We start from the raw sequence: 9158 nt of genomic DNA, 5'->3' as shown, positions 1-9158 counted from the left end.
ATATAGATTGAGTTGCTATTCTTCGGGATGGTAGATTCTTTCTTCAACTATGATTATGCATCTCTTTCTTGATAGGATGATTGATGATCTTTCATGATGGTTAGTTGTTCTCTTTGATAGTTTTTGGTTTTTCGCAATATCACATGTTCTTTGTGGTTTGCTCTGGATTGGTTTTTTGGGTTTGAAACATCAGTAGGATGTTGCTGATACTTGTTTAAGCAACTTAAGTTCCTTAGTATTGTTGGCTGGGATCTATTCGGATTGGCTTTTGTGATAGTTGGCAGGAATGAGTGTTTGTTAGTTTTGCCACATTCATTCTATTCTGTTGATTATTACTCAAGTTAGTTCTGATAGGTTGGGATGTTATTTCCTTTGGGTGATACATTCGCGAGCATTGTGCTTGTCAATCAATGATACTTTGTATTCTTTGAGTTCTCTTTCACAAATTGTTTGGCATTCTATCTACCATCTTTGATAGTTAAGTTTCATCATTGAGTTTCCTTGATGATATACTAGCTATTGAATTTTGTTGGATCGTGCATTCTGTTTACCAGTTACAATGATCTTGGTGGTTCCTATACTATACTACTGGTTTATCGGACGATAACTTGCTTGGAATACTTTTGTGTTCTAATGTAAGATTTAGTCACTGATAATTAAGTCTCTAAGATATCATTGTCTCTGACTTTGATATTGTCCATCTATTGATCTTTGAGTTTGAGCCAGTATAGGCAGACTGGCTTTGGCACTTCGTGTGCATGTTGAAATCTCTAGTCATGGGGTAGCTACTGTCGACTGGTCACATAACCCGCCTCTCTGTCGATGTTCCTTATTCCGTTCAAAAAGGCGTGACCGTGTAAACAACTCTAACTGCCTGTTTACAGTAGTCTATCTAAACCTTACCGACGGGTTTGGTTTCTTTGCTCATGAGGGTTGGGGCCTCTGGCTTCTCTCTCTATGTCCTTGCAGGCAAGAGTGTATCACACTTTTGTAAGCTGGGTGATTCCCAGAGCAGCAAGGATGGCTGACTCCGTTGGTCATTTCCTTGTCAGCGACGGCCGGAAGGTGTCTGAGCTAATACCGCATCCGCGTTAGACAAAGAGGTTGCCTCCTAACTCATTTAAGTTGGTGCATTTCTCACATAGTGTGAATACCGTGAACTTTTTCTGGAGTTGTTTCCTTGGCGGTATTCTAGACTCGAGTGTGCATCGACAAGGACGTCAATCTTCCCTAGGGGGGGAGAGTGTCGCGAATGTGACTTCGAGTATCGAAAGTTACTTGTCGACTAGTCCTTACGGACACTCTTACCTTACTGCCACAATGGTAGGAGGTCGGTATTGCTGGGCCCGTTATCAGTCTTCGCCTAAGCTAGTTGAGAAACTGGTCTTCGTGTGTGCACTTGACCAGATGGGCATAAGGACAGAATTCCTACGTGCTATTTGTCAAGCATACTTGACCTGGTTAGAGAAACTCATTCGTTGATTTGCACTTGCTAGTTTTGGGAACCCCCGCGATATTGAGATTGGTCCCTCAATATTGCTAGATGATAGCTTACCGTGTCTGCCAAACACCCTCGCTATCATGCCCTTTGTGTTAGTCTCATTTCGGTCCCAAATGTTATTTATGGAAAGTGTCCAGATTTTCTCATTTGGCATATCTACGGAATGTAGAGATCAATTTGAACACAATGGTGTTCGTCCCATGTCCAAATTCACAATCTAGGGACATTCCATATTTAGTAAGTTTTGAGCTTGTCCCAGAGACTAACTCCTAATACTAAGGGAGGCTTGGGGTGAAAGCCCAAAGCGTGCCTTCCTCAAGGAGGGGGGGGCTGTGGGGGGTTCCAAATGTATAGTAGGGATAGTGGGTAGGTCGGGCATGGCCGACTAACCTGAGGCATAATTTAGCTCCAGCTTGCGTACCTGTCCTTGTTCTGCATCCGGCTTGGGTCTAACCCTAAGTTCCATTCCATGCTAATTGGTGGAGTACCCATGTTCTCGCATTAGGCCACCGGTATGCCGAAATAGCGCCAGACTCCATTTGGCTCCGTTTTATGTGCTGGTCCTGGCATTGGAATATTGGTTACTCTAGGACTGTTCCAAGTCGCTCTGGGCTCCTGTCCCTTCGCTCCTTGGGCTTTATGCTCAGGAGTTGCTCCGTGGTTCGGTTCCATCACTCCTTGGCAGTTTGGCACCGTTCCTTCATTCAGTGGCCCAAGGCGTTGAACCTCGGGTTCCTATGGACACGTGGCATGGACACGTGGCATCTGTCACGTGGCACAAAGAGGGTTTACATCCGCTTCGTGGTGTTATCTTATGGTAAATCACCATAGGATAAAGGGTCTAAACCACGTGTGCTACAGTTGTGCTTGCCAACACTACCACTGGGTTAGCCCAAAGGCCTGAAGACCTGACCACTAAGTCCTATCCACCTCTAAAACTTCCTTGCCACGTGATTATATGCTTGGTCACTACACAAGAGGACTATTCCTTTTCCTTTCCACAGCCTAGGACTTTAGTATAATATTTCGAAACACTATAGCCCAATGCGAACCTTGTGGGTACTCTCCCCACCTTTTGCCTCTAGGTGCCCTAGCCATGTGGCTAGAGCGAGGTTTCGATGAGCCATACCAAATATCCAAGTAGGTAGTAACACCTACACTTCTATGAGACACAAATCCTTAAACCCTAAACTTTAGACCATTTAAGTAATTTAAGGGAAATTAAAACCTTTCTATCTTTGCTCTTCTTGCATCCTCAAACAATAGCTATTTAGAGTGGAGCTAAAAGGGTGCCATGTGGTAGTGGTTGAAGTGGAAGCTAGACAAGCGTAACACATTTGGATTAAAAGCTTTAACTCAAAAAGTTGAGAGCAAGAATGGAACTCCCATTGAAAGCATAAAGCAATCAATAAGCAAGCCTCTAGAAAAGGGAAACAAAAGGATCAACATATGACACGTGAAAGTGTCATAATTGAGTCTGAGATGGACCTGAGATGGAATTCGAGGAGTCCAAGATAGAGTCTGAATTGAAGTTTGAGATGGATGCAAGATGGAGTCCGAGAAAGAGTCCGAGATGGACCCAAGATGGAGCCTGAGATAGAGTTTGAGATGGACCCAAGATCAAGTCTAGGTGGAGTCTAAGAAGGAGTTTGAGATGGAGCCCAAAATGGAGCTTGAGACAGGGACCGGGACTGGGACCAAGATAGAGGCCAAGACCTAAACCGAGTCCAAGACTGAGTCCAAGACTTAGTCCAAGACCTAAGCGATTTGTTGGTCACTGCTGATCAAAGTGACCTTAGAAAGATGCTTTGAATGTGGAGTTGTCAGCCATATCTACCTCCAAGAGTGTCTCTACCCACGTTTCTGCTCGGCTAGTGAGCGATCGCAAGAAGTCACAAAGCTTGTGATCGTCCTCGATGATGCCATTTGACATGCAATATTGCTCGAAATGAGTGACATGTGTATTGGCAAAGATGTCGCCATTGCCAGATAAGTATGTCAAGTCGGTGCCTCGCTGTAGAATGTGGATTTATGTAGGAAGAGCCATGGATGGTGGACTCCCTGACTCGATATCTGTAATGAATGATGAATCCTTCTCATCAAAAAGAGTAATTTGATAATCGAGCTCTCATAGAAGGTGTGAAAAATGTCCCCATACCCTAGGCACTGTATGGAAGTTTGCTAGTTGCCATCTCTAACTGGAACGAGTGTGAACTAGCATAAAATGTCCACTATGCAGTAGATGCCAGGTTGTGGAAAATACAACACACAAAGAACTTTGACTTGTGTGAGAGCAAAGTATCTAAATGGGATAACTCCAAATAAAAGAGTATCCTCATGTAGATTTTCCCAAATAAAATCACTCTCACTCTTGCAAATGCCAATTTCTCACGACAAAAGAAAAAAATATTGCAAAGAAAAGGGGGAAAAAGAAAAAATTAAACTCCAATACTCAAAATGCCTAAGAGGAAAATATTTGCATGGAAATCTCTTGACTTTGCACACAAAAATGGGTGTGGATGGACTTGTTTAAAAGTTTATACTCAAACCAAAAGAATGAAACCAAAACCATGAGTTAAAATGCCTAAAATCTCAAAAAAAAATTGATTCAAACATTAAATTCTAGACAATAAGAAGGAAAACAAAAGAAAATGCACTCCCTAGTACAAGAAACACTCATTTTTAACATTGGTAAAAGGTAATAACATGGCCGTAATGATTTCCATGAGAATGACACCTCAAATTCCCTCAAGATTAAGCTAGAAACTTGCAAATTTGAGCTATGAAGCGCCGTGAGAGAAAAACTACTCCATGTCATAGCTTAAAGCGAATTGGTTACCAAGAAAGGACTCTCCAAAAAGTTTGTCTTTATATTTACATGTCCAGAAAAAACAATTCTTGAATCAGTCCCAAAATCACAAGCTTAGAGTGTTGAAAAATTTACCATGAAAAACAGAGGAGCGTGATGGACAAAATTTCATTAAATTAGCAATTGAATCCTCCACAAAACCAGGTGCTCTTTAGCTTGTTGGAAAGAGGATGCCAAGTCGCATCAACCCAAAGAAAGAAAAACCAGAATCAATATACTAATCATGAGAAATCACTAGAAAACCAAGTGGAAAGAGGTAATGTAGAAAATTAATGTAAGAACGAGAAAAATCTTTAAACTTACACTCTAAATTCATTGAAGTTGAAACCCCTAATGGTCCTAGGGTCTCTAAGAATATGAATCTAACCCCTAGAACTCAAGATTTCTCTCAATTTCCTAAAACAAACTCTCCATTCTTTCAAGAAAACTAAACTAGCTTATTCATGTTGAGTTCACCAAGTTTTAGGTCATCTTTCAGCCCTAACCACAGATCCATCCCTCACATACAAATTCACAAAACCGTAATTCCAAATTTAATTGCCAGAGGAAATAGGGAGGACCTTTGATATAGCCTTTGTGGAGTTTTACTATTTGGAATATTTTGAGAATCAAAATTTCCTCTCCCTATCTCTCAAAACACCCATAGGAGTGAGAGTAAGAGAATAGTAGTAAGACCGGGAGTAGGATTAAAAATGGAAGTAAAAATAGGAGCAAGGGTAGAAGTGGGAGTAAGAGTGGTCTCTCTGGCTATAACATGTGACATAAAGATAAGCAACAATAAGTTTGTGTTGCAACACTCGAAACAAGAAATGCACCCAAGTCTTGGGATTTAGAAGGTTTTGTGATTAAGCATCAACATGAGCACAAAATCATGAGAAATACAACCTAGCAGGAGCTAAATTAATATTTTAGATGGTCAATAATGCTTCCAAATACTATCTTTACTATACATTTAGAACCCCCCACAACCCCTCATCCCTCACCCTAGAAAAATGCATGCTTTTAGGCTTTCACCCCAATCTTAAGAACTAGTTTATGGGATTTGAAAATTTACTAGATATGGAATAGAACTAAATTGTGAATTGGGATGTAGGAACAACACCATGGGATTCATGACACTCTCTAGATTCCATAGATATGCATTTTAGACAAATGGTTGTCAAGAGTGTATAATAGAAGTATGTGATTTTTAAGTTTATGACTTTCTACTAGCCAATTCACCAAATTCACCTAGGTGTTAGGACCAAAGATTACAGCCCAAGGGATCAAAGAAAAGTTAGATTAACATTGCTGATTGAAATGTTTGGGACAGTAAGAAAATCAAAGCCCTTGTGTTTTTAATTGCTTCTTTGTTCTTCATACTTCAGCTATAGCTTTAAAGTTTTGCCTATAGACCTCATAACTAGAAGAGATCTTGTAGATGGTATGTGTTTAATATTTTATTTATTGCCATAAAGGATCAAAGGACAATAATAATATTGATGGGAGAGGGAGAGAAAATACAAAAGAAAGCCTTAGGAAAAGTAAAGAATAAGTGAGTGTTGTGATGGAAAATAATAAGTTTTAATCTTTAGGTAGCAGTGCTTCTTTGTACTCACTCATGTTGGTGTTGTTGGAGTTTTTGCTTCACATAAATATCCTATTTAAATACTATTATTTATTAAAGAATTAAAAAACTATATCTTTAATCTAATTTTAAATCCATTTTTATTTATTTAAAATATAAACTTTTTATTACTTTTATTGTAACAATTTCTATAAAGTTTTTAACATTAATTGGTATATTGAGAATTTTAAAATATCATTATTTTAATATTTTTTAGATAAAATATATATTATTATCAGGTAATACAATTGTAAAAAATTTAGTAGTTGTATACCAGTCTGGTGTTATACTTTAAGAATACCTTTATATTGTGTGTGTGTGTGTGTGTGTAACTAAATATATATTAAATTATAATATTTTCTCAAGAAACATAAAATAGTGAACCTAATAAAACTTTATTACCCATAAAAATTTGCTTTAAATATTAGCATTCTTGATTTCATAGATTTTAAGAACCCATAAAAATATAAACTTGCAACATAATAACTAAATAAAGGAAAATGTCAAAGGCCAAATGTAAAGAGTAAAACGAATCAATTAATAATCAAATTTCTACTTGGATTACAATTCTCAATTTAATCAGTATTTAGTAGGAACTTTTATTTATAATAACCAAACGAAGACAAGTGTTTCTACTTATCAATTTCCTATACAAGAGTATCTAAAAGAGTGCTTGTGTGTGGAGGCTGGTAAAATGTTGCAATGCTGATCTATCTATCAAACTGCAAGAAATTGCAGAGGTGAAGGGAAGTCTCTTGCCAATTGTTACAAGTGCGATGGCCGTTAGACTCTCGTTCACAATTTGAAGCTTTCTTTGATGCTCACGAACAGCAATCTTACAAGTTTGATTGGTGGCGACGTGCAGAAATTTAGTTTTTTTCCCATACAATGGTAACAACTTTGACTGAGCACGCTAGGGCTTGGCGGCGCGGCCGCTTGGCAAGGCATCCCCCGAAAAACTCGTGAACTTTACCATATAGGCCGAGTATTTGCAATCTGTAGACTTGTCTCTAACATCGTGGATCTTCTTGTACGTTTGCAAGGATTCCTGATCAGTTTGTCCCCGTAACTTGATTAGAAAATGGAAAAACAAATCCAGCTCAGGAAAATAAGATCTTACATAGTTTGCTCCAGAGGCATTACCATCACATGGCATGTAAATTTGAACCGACCCGACCAAATGAACGATCTTCAATCCACTGGTAGTTTAGCAACTCCACCTGTGAAATAAAAAGAACGAAACGAGAAAAAACAATGATGAGAGTCATACTATTAACAAGAACCTCCAGTGGTTCTGGGAAAAAGCAAAATCACATGAGACTAGAAGAATTCCAAAGCCTTTGAAGACGTGCACGTTGATAAAGGACGCTTTGCCTTAAATCTCCTGCTGGACTGTGGGGTAACGATGGTGATAGCGAAGGTGTTCAACTTTACGTTAGAGCAAGAACTCAGGAGCTAATATGTACGCACCTCCAGTTGTTCCATATGGTATAAAGCCATTTGACTTGGTCTAGAAGGTCATAAGCGGATGAAAAGGGAAAAGGCTTGCCCATCTTGTTGCTAGGATCAAAGTCGGATCTCGGACCTTTCAGAGATTCAAACATTATAAATTTGAACATTAAATCATCCTTTTTACAGCTAAATCAAAGAAAATGATATGAAAAAAACTATCACGAGTCTGAACTATTCCGCTGCTCACTGCTCTTTAGCTGCTTCCACTTTTCTTTTTGAAGCTGCTGCCCCTGCTTGGTTTAAGAAATTTTTCGTCTTTAAGCTGCTCAATCTTAGCTGTTTCGGCCTGCTCCCTTTCTCTCCAAGTTTTAAAATCATCTTACAGTTTTCCATTCCCACTTGCTCGATTCTTATGATCTCTGACGCTGGTTTTATCTTTCGCTGCTTCAAGTCCTGCTCCACCCTCATTTACATATTCTTCTGGCGGCCTCCTATGATCTGGACCAAGTTGGCAGTCAGACTATTTTCCAAATAGAAAAGAAACATAATCTCTCAAGGTTATTTACTCACAAGTTGGCCAGAATAAGCAGCTCCTTAGCGTAGTCTCTGAGATGTTTTATTTATTTAGTCTCGAAGAGACGGCCTCCAACGATCTGGACCAAGTTGGAGCTCAGAAGATATTCCACCAGAGGAGAAAATTAAAAAACAAAAAAAATACCATAGGATTTGTTGCTGATACTAAAGGAGCTACCATCACAATTTGTGTGTCGCTGCAGCTTGCTTCTTCTGTTTAACAACACGGATGAAATGAATGGAAGAGGAAAAAGCAAATGACTCTACGTACCCTCAGTCCACATTTCTCGATTGTAAAGGTGGCCATTGAACCTCTGAATCGCTTTGCACCAGCTTCCACGTTCCATGAAACTCGTCCGATCTTCTGTCTTTATGACTGTTGCTTCGTCTTAGAGTTCGCTCCAGCTCTTGTAGTCTCTGCATGTCAGGGGCGAACATCAGCCGTTTTTCAGTCTTTGTGAAGCCGAACCTCTGGCTCCGCTGCCACAAGCAATTTCTTCGAGTTTGAGATCATCTTGCCATCATCATCTTCTATCATCCAAGCACCTGTAAGAGTGATCCTGGACAGCATTGAAGCTCTCGTCCCGTTTCCGTCAACTAGAGAGCTTTGTCTTTGATCCGTCTTGGCATCTCATCTTCTCCTTCATCTCGCTGTTCTCACGCCAACGTTTGATGGACTCTTCTCCACTCGGCTGGCTGACTGCTCCGATCTCGGGCACCGTCTCAGCGAGCTCCGCTTGAGGAGCGCGCTAACACTCCAAGACTTTTCCTCGTGCTTCTCCTCTTCTGTTTCCTCGCGCTTTTCCTCTTCCAAGCTGCGGATCTTCTTCTCGGTTTTTCCCCTCTGGTTTAGCCACCGGTTTGCCTTGTGGAAAGCTTCGAGATACGCGAACTCAACATAGCCCCCTCGGCCATCGCTAAGATGGGTTTCACTCCGCCGTCGGGTGGCGTCGGGAAGAATGTCCTCCGCTGAGGAAGAGAAGCGAACCATCTTCGGCCTGGAACCTGCAAGTCCAGAAGGCCATCGTGAGTCACAGTAGAAGAAGAATGCGAGAAGCAAAAGGAACCATACCTGGACGACGACCCCCGGCTGGCAGTAGAATTGGCTTGGGTCGCTGCTCCTCCTGCTTGGGCTTGTCATTCTCCTGCTGCTTCAT

General features: G+C 40.4%; 1 long non-coding RNA gene across 1 annotated transcript; it reads right to left on the bottom strand.

Annotated features, from left to right (window-relative positions):
* Nucleotides 1–7789: 7789 nt before the first annotated feature.
* On the bottom strand, nucleotides 7790–8215 carry LOC112345178. The gene is made up of 3 exons (XR_002991975.1): nucleotides 8147–8215; nucleotides 7999–8081; nucleotides 7790–7926 (listed from the first exon to the last, which is right to left on the bottom strand). It is a non-coding gene; the product is annotated as an uncharacterized LOC112345178 (long non-coding RNA).
* Between the last annotated feature and the right edge of the window lie 943 nt (nucleotides 8216–9158).

The sequence above is a fragment of the Selaginella moellendorffii genome, unplaced genomic scaffold, assembly GCF_000143415.4.
Source record: "Selaginella moellendorffii unplaced genomic scaffold, v1.0 SELMOscaffold_7, whole genome shotgun sequence".
NCBI classification, from domain to species: Eukaryota; Viridiplantae; Streptophyta; class Lycopodiopsida; order Selaginellales; family Selaginellaceae; genus Selaginella; species Selaginella moellendorffii.
The sequence above is the reverse complement of the archived record's forward strand: the minus strand, read 5'-3'. Positions and strand labels throughout refer to the sequence as shown.